Genomic DNA, 16,646 nt, shown 5'->3' on the forward strand with positions numbered 1-16,646 from the left:
CACGCCCCCACATGCCCACAATGGATCCCTGCAAACACTTGTTTTACCTGATTTCCGTCCCAGCACAATGCACACAGCCACAAGGAAGTACTAACACCTAGCAAATGCGGCGCCCATTGCTGTATGGCCACGCCCCCACCACAACGCACACGCCCCCAGCACAACGCCCCGAGCAGAACGCCCACGCCCACAAGGGACTACTTTGCCCCTAAGGTTCTTTTACCTTCGAATGTATATGGTGGCCAGCTGTATAGCCTATGTCCTTCTGCTACAACTGTCCTTTCCAATGCTGTATTGGGTATTGTGATTGGTGCCTTGGTTCCTGAGATTACCCACCTCAAAGGTTTGGGCTCTCTCTTTATTATATTAGTATATATATATATATATATATATATATATATATATATATATAAATATAGTAGAGAGTAGGTAGTTATAGTTAGGATTGTTTTCCATAGAAAATCAGCAACATTCTATTGGGAATAACTTTAGCGCCGGTGGACGAATCATCGCGAATTTCTCAAAGAAGATGGCCCGCTCCGCTCTGCTCCTTCCCTGAAAGTTTGGGGGGATTCGTCATGTGGGGGCCGAGATATTTGGGGGGTCCCAAAACGTGTTTTCCAAATGTTAATTTCCATAGGGCGGTTGGACTCACTTTTAGCCCGAACGGCTGAATGGATTCCCACCAAACTTGGCAAAATTGTAGGGACTGGTAGCCCGATGTGCCTTTGCTATGTCTCAAGATATGTGCTCCAGTGGATTTTGAGTAATTTAGGTTCAAACAAATATATATATCTATAAGCGTGCCCCGGTACGTGTACCGGGGCGCGTAACAGCGCGCTACGCGAGTTCGCGAGCGGAAAGCTGATTGGCTCTCGGGGGTCTGTTACCATTCCAAACAGTCCGGAGCGGCCGCCATCTTGTGTCTCGGTAGGATCGACTAAAATGACTAAAAGGGGGTAGGGTAGAACCCCCCCCCGACCCCCTAGGTTTGATGTGGGGGCCATAAAAGGTCCCCGCGGGGCAAAAAAAATTCACGGGGGAGCGCCCGGTACGCGCACCGGGGAGCGTACCATGGGGAAAACCTAATGAAAGAGTAAAATAATAATTTTAAGTGCTTAGAGGTAGGGTAGCTGTGAATAAAGTTGTTGTGTTGTGTGGGTGATTTAAGTACCAACATGTAGGTACCAATGCAGAGTCTTAAATTCAATGTACACCGTCTCCTCTGTAGATAATTTGCATGTTGTTACAGAAGTTATTGTGGTATATGGAATCTATACCATAGTCTGTCAGGAAAGCAGAAACAACATGGAGGCAGGAGATGAAAAAGAGATGTCAAATACTCATTGGAGATAATATAGTGGGAGAAAGGAAGTAACTATGAGCAAAATTACTATGTAACACAAAAAAGTTGCACAGTATACTGTAAGTCTCACTTTATATTATAATCATTTTGGTACTATTTCATGAATTACATAAAAAAATGAATAATGTCTCGAACAATTTTTAATTATTAAATATAAATTTATTGTTGTGATTTTTCAAAATTTAAAAGAACTTCCAAGATTGCATCATCTGGAATCTCCTCATTTTGATTCCATGATTATATTTCTTCAACACAATTAAGTAACTCTTGGTCCAGAGACTGATCCATAAAGTCCAAGTCATCAATATTTTCCTCAGAATTGTTCTCCACAACAATTTCGAAAGAAACATTAATTTTGTTTTGTTCTCCTTCCATTTTCTTGCTGTAAATTGCATAAAAAATAAATATATCAGTAGAGTTAGGGCACTGTTGGGTTTAAGTTCAGACAGGTACTTCTGAGTTTTTAACCGTGAAGTTATCTTTGGGCAGTGTATGGTATCAGGCAGGAAGTAGAAATATAAAAAAGTGCATGTGAAGAAGCCTAAGTAAATTTATAATTATACCAGAGAAGCGTAACTCAATCTATAACTATAACAGAGAAGCCTATCTCAATCTATAACTATAACAGAGGGACAGTAAATAACTATCAGAAAACGTTTTTACAAATTAACTTAAAGTGCCCCTTAGAAATTAACAACTTACCTTATAGAAAGGTGATGAAGATAAATGAGAAAATCCTTTAAAGATGTACCTCAGGTAGTTGTAGTCAAAATGTCCGTGTTTCCCTCTCATTTTTCATTTATATGCATGTACATAACCAATCAAATGTCAGGAAATAAAAGTAGAAAATGAAAGTAACATTTTAATTGGTTGTAAATTCTAACACTTCATATGTGTTTTTGTCATGCAATTTACCTCAGGATATTTAGACAGGGCTACAGCCCAAATGGCTCAATGGAATTCCATCAAATTTGGGAAAATGGTAGGGACTGGTATGTAGTAGGGCCTATTCTATATTTGGTGAAAGTCTCTCCAGTGGTTTTTATGGAAATTAACTTTTAAAAATGTTTGGGAGCGCTTACCGGTGCGCGCCCCGGTACGCGCACCGGCAGCGCTACGGGAGTCCTCCATCTTGTGTTTTGGTAGATTTGAGACACAAGATGGAGGACAAACAACGTTGGGAATGGGTAAAAGGGGGCACGGTAGACACCCCCTGACCCCCTAGGTTTTCTGAGGGGGGCTTAGAAGGCCCATATAGGCCCAAAAAAATTTTTTTTTTTTACTTTTTCGCGGGGGGAGCGCCCGGTACATATACCGGGGAGCGTACCGGGGAGCGTACTTTGGTGAAAAACAGTGAAAAAAGTTAGAGTAAAGTAATCATTTTGAGTGATCAGAGGTAGGGTAGCCCTGAAAAGAGCTTTTGGGTTATGTGGCTGATTTAGGTACCTACAAGTAGGTTCCAATGCACAGTCTTAAATTAAGGAGGAATATTCTATTCCCCTTATCTGAGAAGTGCACACCATCTCCTCTGTAGATATCTTGCATGTTGTAACGCAAGTTATTGTTGTAAATTGAACCCATTCCATAGTCTCTCATGTAAGCAGAAACAGATTTATTCACATGTTTCCGTGCTTTCTCAAATTGTGGACAAAATTGGTTGGACCACTTCCATTTCTGTCTTTAGCATATATTGGAATATACCAAGGCAGTTTGTGGAAAAAATGTCATCAATTGCCCAAAGGTGTCCTTTAACAGCATTTCCAGACCTACCCCAGTCAAAGTGCCTAGGTCATTTCCACCAAAGTGCAAAATTATGAGGTCAGGGTGTGGCAGATGGTAAAAGGTTTTCACCAATGGTATCAATTGATGACATCTCAATCCTCTCTGGCCAATCCACTTGATGTCTACATTTGGTAAATCAAGGTTGTGAAAATTCCTGATAGCTGCATACCTTTGAGCCCAGTGGATGTAGCTATGTCCAATAATCTAGACAGAATACATGGTGAGAGGAGGTTCTGGTGCAGTCAGATGAAGTGTAGGAAGGAAATGGCAGTTGGAACAGTAGGAGTTTGCAAAAAAAACTGTGGAGTTTCAGTGCTCTTTAATCACAAGCAATGATTGGTGGATTCAGATAGTTGAAAACTGAAAGTTAGGGTGCATGCTTCTGTTCTGTGAAAGAAGTAATTTGAATGGTTAGGAAAAAGTCAATTAAAGAAACATTGCACCGGATAAGCTGGTGTATTGAGAGGTCAAACATCCTTGCTGAGTTCATTTGCAACATTGTAGAATAAAATTTTAAACCTGAGAGTTCAGTGAGGAGGGAGTTGCTATGGTAACAGGTAGAAAGGGCTGAGGGGGGAAAGGGTGTTGGTTTGAAAATAGAGAGGGAAGAGTTTTAATTGGTTAACATGAGGGATATGTGTGTAGAATTAGAGGTTTTCTGTGCCATTCATGGTTGCAGTGCCTGGCGAACATACCTTTTGCTCTGCTAAAGAAATATTGGTGTGTGTGTCTGACATTGTTCCCAATCTCCCAAAGCATTTGTAAAGGTGAGTAATGATTCATTTAATATAGATAGAGACTTGTATACTCTATGGAGAAGATTTGGAAGCAAAATGTGGTTTTTTTATGTTGCTTTGTGTCATGTTTTTTGATAATGCTTGGCAAAAAGTTTTTGCTGCATAGAGGAATTGTATTTTGTAAAATTGTGAAGTTTCAGTAGTGACATGGAATGCTTGCACATAGGACCTGCGCTCTGTTTCTAAAATGTTATTTAAAAAACGATTTTGGGGCAAATGAATGGCTTTTACATTTTTGAGAAGGAATAAATAGTGTCTGCATGATTAAATAAATATATTTGAACCTTTCACAATCATGTCACCTGTGTTACCTCAGATTAGGAAGCACATTGAGCTTCTTTCTTGTTGGTTTGTGTCATGTTTTTTGATAATGCTTGGTATCAACATTTGCAAGATAGAGGATTTGTATTTTGTGAAATAGTGAGGTTTCAGTAGTGAAATTGAATGCTTGTACATAGGACCTGCAGTCTGCTTCTAAAATGTTATTTAAAAAACGATTTGGGGGAAAATGAATGGCGTTTACATTTTTGAGAAGGAATAAATAGTGTCTACATGATTAAAAAAATATATTTGAACCTTTCACAATCATGTCACCTGTGTTACCTCAGATTAGGAAGCACATTGAGCTTCTTTGCTGTTGTTTTGTGTCATGTTTTTTGATAATGCTTGGTATCAACATTTGCAAGAGAGAGGAAATGTATTTTGTAAAATAGTGAGGTTTCAGTAGTGACCTGAAATGCTTGTACATAGGACCTGCGGTCTGCTTCTAAAATGTTATTTAAAAAACGATTTTGGGGCAAATGAATGGGTTTTACATTTTTGAGAAGAAATAAATAGTGTCTGCATGATTAAATAAATATATTTGAACCTTTCACAATCATGTCACCTGTGTTACCTCAGATTAGGAAGCAGATTGAGCTTCTTTCTTGTTGGTTTGTGTCATGTTTTTTGATAAGATAAAAAGATAAAGGATTTGTATTTTGTGAATTATTGAGGTTTCAGTAGTGAAATTGAATGCTTGTACATAGGACCTGCGCTCTGTTTCTTAAACCTTATTGAAAAAACGATTTTGGGGCAAATGAATGGCTTTTACGTTTTTGAGAAGGAATAATTAGTGTCTGCATGATTAAATAAATATATTTGAACCTTTCATAATCATGTCACCTGTGTTACCTCAGATTAGGAAGCACATTGAGCTTCTTTACTGTTGGTTTGTGTCATGTTTTTTGATAATGCTTGGTAACAACATTTGCAAAATAGAGGATTTGTATTTTGTGAAATAGTGAGGTTTCAGTAGTGAAATTGAATGCTTGTACATAGGACCTGCGCTCTGTTTCTAAAGTGTTATTTAAAAAACTATTTTGGGGCAAATAAATGGCTTTTACATTTTTGAGAAGGAATAAATAGTGTCTGCATGATTAAATAAATATATTTGAATCTTTCACAATGATGTCACATGTGTTACCTCAGATTAGGAAGCACATTGAGCTTCTTTGGTGTTGGAATGCTTGGTAAGATCATTTGCAAGATAGAGGATTTGTATTTTGTAAAATAGTGAGGTTTCAGTAGTGAAATTGAATGGTTGTATATAGGACCTGCGCACTGTTTATTAAATGTTATTTAAAAAAAGATTTTGGGGCAAATGAATGGCTTTTACATTTTTGAGAAGGAATAAATAATGTCTGTCCGATTAAATAAATATATTTGAATCTTTGACAATGATGTCACCTGTGTTACCTCAGATTAGGAAGCACATTGAGCTTCTTTGGTGTTGGAATGCTTGGTAAGATCATTTGCAAGATAGATGATTTGTATTTTGTAAAATAGTGAGGTTTCAGTAGTGAAATTGAATGGTTGTACATAGGACCTGCGCTCTGTTTCCAAAATGTTGTTTAAAAAACGATTTTGGGGCAAATACATGGCTTTTACATTTTTGAGAAGGAATAAATAGTGTTTGCAAGATTAAATAAATATATTTGAACCTTTTACAATCATGTCACCTGTGTTTCCTCAGATTACGAAGTAGATTGTGCAGATGAGGTGAGGCATGTGCAGGGGTGCAAAGGAGGTGAGGCCTGTGTCCATGAGTGCAGTGTAGAGAACTCACGTCCTCTGACTCTTAGACAAGACTCATCTCCTCTGTGCCCCCTGGACAGGCCTGAATGTATTGGGTTTAATTGATGGTAAAAGGGTGCAGATGAGGTGAGGCGTGTCCAGGGGTGTAGATGAGCTGAGGTCTGTCTACGGGTGCAGATGAGGTGAGGTTTGTTCAGGGTTGCAGATGAGGTGAGGATTGTCCAGGGGTGCAGAGGAGGTGAGGACTGTGTTCAAGAGTGTAGTGGGAGAGAAGCCTGTCCAGGGGTGCAAAGGAGGTAAGGCTTGTGTCTAAGAGTGCAGTGGGGGAGAGGCTTCATGAAGTCCATTCCACTGCCCTCTTAGACACAGGCCTCAACACCTCTGCTCCCCTGGACAGGCCTCACCTCATCCGCACTCCTGGTTAGGCCTCACCTTATCTGCATCCTGTTATCATTAATTATACCCAATACATTGAGGCCTGTCCAGGGTGCACGGAGGAGGTGAGGCTTGTTCAAGGGTCAGAGGAGATGAGTCCTGTCCAATGCACTCTTCGACACAGGCCTTATCTCCTCTGCACCCCTGGACAGGCCTCACCTCATGTGCAAAATGTACTTACTAATCTGAGAAAACACAAGTGACATGATTGCGAAAGGTTCAAATATAACTATTTAATCTTGTGGACACTATCTATTCCTTCTCAAAAATGTAAAAACTATTCATTTGCCCCAAAATCGTTTTTCCAATAACATTCAAGAAACAGAGCGCTCGTCCTATGTACAAGCATTTGATTTGTAAGCATATTGTGCAGATGAGGTGAGGCTTGTCCAGGGGTGCAGAGGAGGTAAGTCCTGTCCACAGCACTCTTGGACACAGGACTTATCTCCTCTGCACCCCTGGACAGGCCTCACCTCATCTGCACAATCTGCTTACTAATCTGAGGAAACACAGGTGACATGATTGTGAAATGTGCTAATATATTTTTTTAATCATGCAGATACTATCTAATCCTTGTCAATAATGTAAAAGCAATTCATGTGCCCGAAATCTTTTTTTAAATAACATTTACAAAACAGAGCACAGGTCATATGTATAAGCATTTCATTACACTACTGAAACCTCACTTATTTAGAAAATACAATTCCTTTATGCACCAACATTTCTTTACCAAGCATTATCAACAATGTATTAGTCTCTATTATATTCTCTTCCTGACTTACTCTATTTTTCCACCTGTCCCCTTCTAACACCCTCTCTCTGACTTATTCCTTTTTACAGCCTGGCTCTGTGTTACACTCTCTTACACTCTGTGTTTGACTTACTTTCTCTTACACCCTGTCTCTAATTTATTCCCCTCTCTCTTTTACAGCAATTTGTAAGTCATACTTTCTCTTACATCCTCTTCCTGATTTACTCCGTCTTACAACCTTTCTCTTTGTAACATTCTCTCCAAGACTTACTCCCTATTACACCTTTTGTCTGTTTTACACCCTCTCTCCCTCTTTCTGACTTTTTTATTCTCTTCCTCTCTTCCTGTTACACCCTCTGTCTGACTTACTCCTTGTTACATCCTCTCTCTGATTTACTTCCTCTTACACCCTCTCTCAAACTTACTCTCTCTCTCTCCCTTTTACAGTCTCTCTCTGTTTTAGTCTCTTTTACATACTGTCCCCTTCTAACACCCTCTCTCTATCTTACATCCTCTTACACCCTCTCTCTGTCTTACACCCTGTTACATCCTTTTTCTGACTTACTCCCTTTGTCCCTTTCTTTGACTGACTCCCTCTCCCTATTACATCCTTTTTCTGTCTTGCAACATATTATACACTTTTCTGTCTTACTCCTTCTCTATGTTTTACTCCCTCTACCTGTTTTTTTGTCTGACTCTCTCTGTCTTTTTGTGTTAGTTCCTCTAGCTCTTTTTCTCTGTCTTAATCCTAGTTACATAGTTGCTGTGATATAAACTTAGATATGTTGTAAACTAGTGTTTATATTGTTTGCTTATTGTCATTGCTTTGTTGTTTGGTAATAGTGATCTAAAATGTGTTATTTTTTTCTTTAATACAGATTGAAATCAAGATTTCAACAGTAAGGAAATATGCCCTCAAGGCAGAGGAGAAGAAAAGATGCCAAGCGGAAAAAATCAAAAACAGCAACGGAATTAAAGCACTCGTCTACAACAAATACTTCAAAAAACAGGAAAAAAGCTCCTGGTAAGACAACTAAGTCTTTCTTTCGGAACATATGTGGATCAAACAAAAATGTTGATGAGGATGGGAATATACAGAAGGAGAGAGCAAATTTGAAAAGGAAGGAGAGGCCCCCCAAAAATGTTACTACTGGAGCAGGAGAGAATAATATGTATAGGAATAGAAGGCAAAACCAATTTAGGGACATTCGTAAACGAATGTTTCGCAATAGGGTGGTTTTAAATTTGTTGAAAAATATTAAAAAAGGTAAACAGAGGGCTGCTTTTTATAAGAAAAAGAAAACTGTAGAGAAGATTGTTGATCAGGCTTTTGAACTGAAAAGAATGTATTTATTTTAGTAATCAATAGAATTAGGACACTTAACAAGACAATTGATGTTTTCAAATCAAAGAGTAGATGCAAAAGAGTAATTAATCGGACTAATTTTTGTAAAGTTTTTTCTGGAGAATGGATGCATAGTTCAAGTTGTGAGCCATTTTTTAATGAGGAGAGTTACTTCCAGGAGAATGATTTGGTGCATGCAGTTGACACCAGTGGTCGAGCATATGAGGTGAAAGACGGTTGTCCGATTGAAAAAGAGAAACTTGTGCCTAGAAAGGCAGAAGAGGTGTTAACTGATGAAGTTTTAGGAAGACGTACTAAGGGTCCAGTGTACACTTGGAAGTGTAGTAGTATTTGTAGTGTGCGACAGGAATCAATCGATTTGCTTCGTAATTTCTTACGTACATATAGTAAGAAAAGTCTAAAACAGAAAATGAAGATGTTGCAAGACTTAGATCCTTGCAGAGTGAGAGAAAACACAGGTTTGCAAGGGCATTCACTGGCTTGTCTTTCTAGAAAAGTATGTCAGAGTGTTTTTCATAATTTTAGGATGTTAGCAGTGCATCATAACAAAATGAGGAAATTAGTGAGAAGGTTGTATTATGCAAAAAGTCCAGCACTTAAGCTTAAACAGTTAAACAGTGCTCTTTTGCATGGAACTGAATTAGATGTGAAGAAGATTTGTGAAGAAATTGAGTTAAGTTACTTTGGTGAAAAGGAGGACAGTGTAGAAATTGACACAGTAATAGAAGGTAATGTGGAAGACAATGTACAGATTTCAAGTACAGAAAAGTTTGACCAGGAAATTACCAAGTTTAAGGTGAAATCAAGTGAAAGGCCTAATTTTACTTGTGTGTGTTGTCGACGGACTCATTATAAGATTCAGACTAGGTTAGTTGATTTATATTCAGAAAGTGAAATGGAAAATAATAGTGAATGGAAGAATTTTGCAACTTTTTTGTTGGTGTAGAATTCTTTTGATTTGACTTCTGATCAGCGTATTTGTAAATATTGTTATAATAAATTAAATGAAAACAGAATGCCTGCTAGAGCTGTTCATAATAATCTTGAGTTGGTAGACATTCCTCCTGAGTTGATGGATTTAAATACATATGAATCTATTTTGATTCAATGTGTCCATCCTTTTCAGGCTATTGTTCGCATGGAGCCTAAGATAGGGAAATTGCCTCCTTCAGATTTACAGAGAGGATTAAAAGGAAGAGTTGTTTATTTGCCTCTAGATTTCAAGAAAAATATTGATACAATTGGTGTAGAGAAAGTGGAAGAGGAACCTCTGGTTATTCTAGTTAATGGGGTTCCGACAAAGAGTAAGAAAATCTGGCAAGATTTAGTGGATGTTAGGAAAGTCAAAAAGGCAATGTTGTATTTGGTCAAAAACAATGAGTACTACAAAGATGTATGTGTTGGAGCAGAGGAAACAGCTGCAGAAGAAGACAGTGATTGTTCAGCCGGCCAAATTGAAAAAGTTGATGTGTCTAAAAGTGAAGAAATATATGAACATTATACTGTTCATGGTTTGCATTCCAAAGAAGTAATGCGGAATGCAATTGACTTGTTTCAAATGAAAGCAGCAAAAGGAAGTCCCATTAGTGTATGGGAAGAAAGTTTGGAAGCTCGTTGTTTTCCACAGCTATTTCCAAAAGGTCGAGGTGGACGATATGACGATCGACCACTTCAAATTCCAGCATCTGAATACCGGACTTTAAGATTATATGCTGAAGATCCAAGGTTTCGTCAATGCATCCCATATTTGTTTCATCTATTGTATGAAAGTGACTTGTCTGGGCTTTCTTATGCAGTAAACCATATACTGAAAAGTGGAGCACATCTGCAAATTGTTTCGGCGAGGGACTTTATGGAGAAAGTCAATCTGCAAGACAATATTTTGGAATCTCATCTAATCAATCTAATGGCATGTCAGCGTGGTACAAACGAGTATTGGTACCGTCGTCATGGAGAATTGAAATGTATGCTAAGAAAATTAGGAACTCCTACATGGTTCCTCACTCTTAGCTGTGCTGAGTATGCATGGGACGACTTACTTCAATTTCTACGAGAGGCAAATGCAAACATACAAAATATAGAATTCAAAACACCTGGAGAACTGCGTTCTTTGGATCCAGAGAATGTATGCAGATATTTCAATCATAGATTTGAAACTATGATGTCTTTCATTACCAACAAAAAAAATCCTCCCCTTGGAGAGGTTTTGGATTTCTTTTGGAGAAATGAGTATCAAGCGAGAGGTGCTCCTCACATACATATGATGTTATGGATTAAAGATTAACCCAAATTTGGAACAGATTCGGATGACACAGTGATGAGTTTCATTGAAGAGTATTCAACATGTGCTGTTCCAAAAACTACCGAAGAAAACAGTTTAAGGCAACAAGTTTTACGTTTTCAATCCCATCGTTGTGGAAAGTACTGTTGTCGAAAATTCAGAAACAAGGACAAGTTCTACACAAAATGTCATTTCGGGTTTGCACGACCAGTGATTTCTAAAGGAAGAGTAAATAATTTGATGTCTTCTCTGCGACATACTGTGACGAGGAAATCACCAAAAAATACATACAATTTAAAAAGAAACGAAGAGTCCAAGTACATCAACGACTACAACCCAGTGATTTTGTCCATGTGGAATGCTAACATGGATATTCAGTTCGTTGCTGACAACTCTATTGCTGTGGCTCGATATGTGACGTCTTACATCACAAAAAAAGAAAAGACAGAACTGAAGGAAATGTGGGAGGACATTTCACATCAAAAGAGTATAAGTAAAAAATTATACAGTTTCAGTTTGAAGATGTTGTCGCATCGAGAAATTGGAGCATATGAATGTTCTGATCGGTTATCATCAGCAAGTCTCTACGCCAAGTCTAGAACAATTATTTGGGTGAGTCTAGGTCTTGCTGCAACACGAAACCGAGTTTTGAAATCTGTACAAGAAATTGAGTATTTGGCGGAAAAAGAACCAAACAGTACAGATATTTTGAAGACAAACATGTTGGATACATACTATCCAAATAGAAGTAGTCATCTTGAGAACAGTTGTTTGTATGAAGTTCTGCAAAACTATATTTATAAGAGGACCATCACAGAAGATATCAATAATGGAATATATGCTATCATTGGGTGTGAAGGATGTCTAGTGAAGCAGAGAAAAGGCCATTTTATTAATCATCAAAAATTGAGTTGCGAAAATCCAGAGAAAAGGGAATTTTACTATTTAGCTCTTTTGCAACTCTTTAAGCCATGGCGTACAGAAGAGGAACTACTTGGAGATTTTCTCTGTTACGAATATTCTTTTAATGCAACCAAGGATACCATAGAATGTCCTGATTTTCCAAATTATCTGCAAATGTTGAACGAAGAAATAGAACAAGAAGCCACAAATGCTGTAGAGATTGCTAGAGACAGTTCTCAAGACAGTCATAGTTCTGCCTCATTGAGTCAGGATCCACTAGGAGGACCAATTATCCAAATTGAAGCTGCCACTGCCATGGATGAGGTGGAAAGAGCCATGGAACAAGCTCAAGATGATGTAGTTAACTTAGAAGATTTGGTGAAACAACTAAACCTTGAGCAGAAACAGATATATGACGAAGTCACAGAACAGGTTGAACATGGATTCAGTCATGAGAAAAAAGAGTGTTCATGTACATCATTTAGGCCTGTGCGACTGTACGTGGGTGGAGAAGCGGGAACTGGGAAAAGTTTCCTGATTAAAGCGATTGCAACATATTTGCAGAAAACAACGGAGTCATCGCTCTCTTGTGTTGTTACTGCTCCAACTGGGTTGGCAGCACACATAATTAAAGGGATTACGTTACATCGCTTATTGATGCTGCCAGTGGAGCATGATAACAAATTGCAATACCACAAGCTATCTGGAGATGCTTGTTCTGAAGTTTCCAGAGTCCTGAAGAAAATGAAACTTCTTATCATTGATGAAGTAAGCATGGTCTCAAATCTAATGCTTGCTTTTGTGCATTTAAGAATGCAAGAAATTCTTAGAACAGACTATGATGTCTTATTCGGAGGAAAACACATTATTGTTTTTGGAGATCTACTGCAGTTGACTCCAGTGAAAGGACAACCAGTGTTTAAAATGGTCACGCATGAAGATACCAGGAAGTGCCTAGGAAGCATTGGAAACGTTAATATATGGTTACATTTCAAATATGCAGAACTGCTTCAAAATATGCGACAGGCAGAGGATGAAGATTATAAAAATATTCTACAAGATGTAAGAATCGGAAAAGTAAGTGAGCATGGGAAAGAAGCATTACATGCACGATTAATTTCAAATTTGTATCCAAATGAAAACATTCTTCCAGAGAATATTTTTAAGAAAATTATTGAAAAAAAATCTGGGATATGTTTGATGCCAACTCTGCAAGAATGTTCCATCTTCAACCACAAAATGTTAAAGTTAGAAAATGAAGAGATGGTGAAACTGGAAGCTATAGATAAAATAGAGCATATGGGAGCAACAATTATTTTGTCAGAAAATTTGAAATCAAAATTGGATTCATTAGAGAAGAGTATATCTAAAACTGCTGGTTTTGAAAAGACTCTTAATGTGTGTTTAAATTGTCGTATCATTTTGAGAAGGAATTTAAATGTTGAAAGAGGTCTGGTAAATGGAGCACTGGGTCATGTTGTTGATTTTGTGAATTACAAAAATAGAGATGGAATTGTAATTTTAAAAATTAAATTTGATGGCATTGACGAAATAGAACAAATTTGTCGTTGTTCAGCTAGATTTTTGCTTGTGAAAGACTTATATGTTCGCCGAAAACAGTTTCCTGTTTGTTTGGCATATGCGGTGACAATTCATAAATCTCAAGGTTTAAGTGTAGATAGTGCTTTGGTGAACATTGGAAGTTCTGTGTTTAAAGAGGGTATGGCATATGTGGCATTATCACGAGTCAGAACTTTATCAGGATTGTATTTGATTGAGTGTGATGAAACAAAGATTTGTGCAGATGTAGATTGTGTGAAAAACGTGTGGTAGGCCGAAAAAGAAGAAATGAGAATAATTGCAGTGTGGTAGTAGCAAAAAGACGAAAAGTAGATGAAACTGTAATTGTAAGCAGAAAGAAGAAGGATTCTGTTGAATATGTTGTTGGATTTCAGTTTGAAAACAGTTCTGATGTCAACTGCTATGCTAATGTAGTGGTTAATGTTGTGTTTTTTCTTCAAAATTTACAAGAACAGATTGTTGAAAATCGGGATCAAACATTCTGCTGTTTATTGAATTCTGTGTTTGAGAAATGTAGCAATGATAGAGCAAAAATAGAAAGTGTTTCAGAAATTCGAAATCTTCTAGACATATGTTCTGGTCAAAATCAATTTTCACAGAATATTCAGCAGGATTGTCAGAAATTTTTGATGTATATGTTTGATGTATTGGAAGATGAAGGTGTAGATATAAAAAATCTTTTTAGCCTTTCTTATCAATGGCAGCATGACTGTGACAACTGTAGTTTATCAAGTAGTACTACAATAGACACCGAAAGATTTATATATTTGACTTTACCAGACTGCAAATCAGTGCCTTTTAATAATCTTGTTAAAGCAGCGGATCACAATATGGTGTGTACCCAAAGTAAATCTGCAATGTTGTCCACAATATTTATACACAATTATGGTCAGTATGTCATTTCAATGTTCCAACGATGTAGACCTGATGGAACTAAATTGTCAACTTCTATTAAAAATTTTGTGGCTTCTCAGTTATCAATTTCAGGAAGAACTTTTTCAACTGTAGCTATTATTTATCATGACGGTCCTTCAACAACATCAGGGCATTACAAATTCTATTTAAAATGTCGAAAAGGTTGGACTATCTGTAATGATACTCATTTGACTTTCAAACAACGTTTGCCTTTTGACTTAAAAAATTCATACCTAGTGTTTTTACAACCAAAATTTAAGTAAAGGTAATTGGCTTATGAAGACGGGGGCAGTTAATAAAAGTTAGTCTGCTGTTTAAAATTATATTGTGAGTAAAAGTGATGAAGATAATATAAAAATTATAGTTCTCATATAGGTATGGTAAGTGGATCGCATTGTAAGTGATATCAGTATTATAGGAAATGTTGAACATGAGAGAGCCAGATATGGAATTATGAATATTTAAATATTGTGAAAATGTTGTTTGAGCCTTTCTTTCAGAACGTCGGGAAAACGGTAATTTTAGAGTTTGTTTAAGTAATTTGAAAATATACTGCTACATCTGACACTATTTGGCCTTAAGGAAAGGTGAAGGAATGAGCAAAGAGTCATGACTGAACACAAGGAGTATATGAAAACATTGAAACATATTTCAGATGTTCTTGGAGCTTTTCTTCTAGAGAGTAGATGAAATGGGATTTTTAGAGAACAGCAGATTACCTTACAACGAAAAGGACCTTCATGATGTACTATTTGGCCTAAAGGAAAAGTAAGTGAATCAAAGATTAGTGTGCATATGTGATTTGTAAGTTTATATATTTTTTTTAAACACAACCTTTTTGATTGTGGTTTTTTTTCCCGCTGTTATATGATGAATAGTTTGAACTCACTGTTTTTAGTGAAATTCAATATGTTCTGAGAACAGCAAAAATAAACTATCTAACATGTTGTATAAATTATTCTATAGTTTGTATTGTGTAATTTATATTGTATTCCCATTGTCTCACATTCATTTTCCTTTTTCCTCTCTCTTTCAGCTCTCTTTACTCACTCACACTGCCTTTCTCCCATTCTGTTTCACACCCATTCGTTTACTCAACTTCTTTCACAACCCCTCATTTCCATTTCAACTGTCTGCATCCCCTCTCTCCCTTGCATCACTTTTCAGTCTCTCTGTTTTACTTCCCTTTTCCGTCTTTTCCTCTTTTGCTCTTTTAGTAATTCCTCTTCACTATAACTCACCCACTCTCCCTCGCTTATCTTTGTTTGCTCCTTTTTTTTTACCTCTTCTCTCTATTTTCCGTTCACTACCTCTATGTCCTCAGTCCCTCACTCTCCTTGTGTTATGTTCACTTGTGTTTATCTACCTTCTATCATTTCTCTTAGAACAACTTCACTGCTCCTCTCTCATCTTTCTTCACCCCATTTCTTTTAGTCCGGTTCCATTACTACCCCTCATTTCCTATTTTTCAATGTTCTTCTCTTTACTTTCATCACCGAATCACTTTCTCTCAGTACCAATGCTTTAGTCCTCTTCTCCTCTCTTTCTTTCTTTTGCCCCCTTACTCATTTTCCTTTCTTCACTCATTGTACTCCACTTCACTCAGTCCTTCCCTTAGTCTCTCTGTGTACTAAATTCCTCACTCCTTTTCCCTCAATCCTTCTATTTTATCCTCTCTCCCTTCATACCTTCACTCTATGACTCTGCTTCACTTACTCTCAGTTATCTTCCATTCCTCATTCTTCTAAATGCATCCTTAATTAGACTCCTTTCCCTCTCAGTCATTGTCTTTTTACTTACTCCTGTTTCCTGATTTAGTTTTGCTAACTCACATTCTTTTAGTATATTTCTTACCTTCAGTTCATTTCTCTCTTCTTATCTTCCTCTCTGTCAGTGAATCTATATGCCTTACTCTTAGTAATTTGCTCTCCTTCTATTTCTTTTACCCTCTTGTTGTCCTTCTACATCACATTATTTCCCTTTCTGTGTCTTTCACTCGTACTTTATTTCTTAATACACTGTTATGATTTTTAACCTCTTCATTTGTATCTTTTATTTTAAAATATATATTTTACTAATTATAACTTATTATTTCTTCTCTCTTTCACAGATACAAAGTGTAGTAAAAAAATGTAATTAAAGTTACATTAATTATATGGTAAGTGTGACTAAAAAAATGTAGTTTGTCATCACCCTTTGCTTTAACCTCACTATTATTCTCTCAGCCTACCTCACTCCTGTTTCCTCACTCTGCTTCCCTCACTTATTCTTATCCTCCATGTTTACTCCCCTTTCCCTAACTCCCCTTCCACATTCAACTTCTTTCAGTCCCCCTTCTTTACTTCCCTTAACCTCTGTTCCCTTCCTTTGCTCCCTCACTCATTCCCTTTCCC

At 37.3% G+C, this 16,646-nt stretch overlaps 1 protein-coding gene across 1 annotated transcript in view; it reads left to right on the plus strand.

Annotated features, from left to right (window-relative positions):
* The window catches only part of LOC144819348 (UDP-glucuronosyltransferase 3A1-like), a 744,338-nt gene that overhangs the window by 577,462 nt on the left and 150,230 nt on the right, over nt 1-16,646 (plus strand). The gene's annotated exons all lie outside the window — the stretch shown is intronic.

Source organism: Lissotriton helveticus, chromosome 2_1 (genome assembly GCF_964261635.1).
Source record: "Lissotriton helveticus chromosome 2_1, aLisHel1.1, whole genome shotgun sequence".
Lineage (NCBI taxonomy): Eukaryota > Metazoa > Chordata > Amphibia > Caudata > Salamandridae > Lissotriton > Lissotriton helveticus.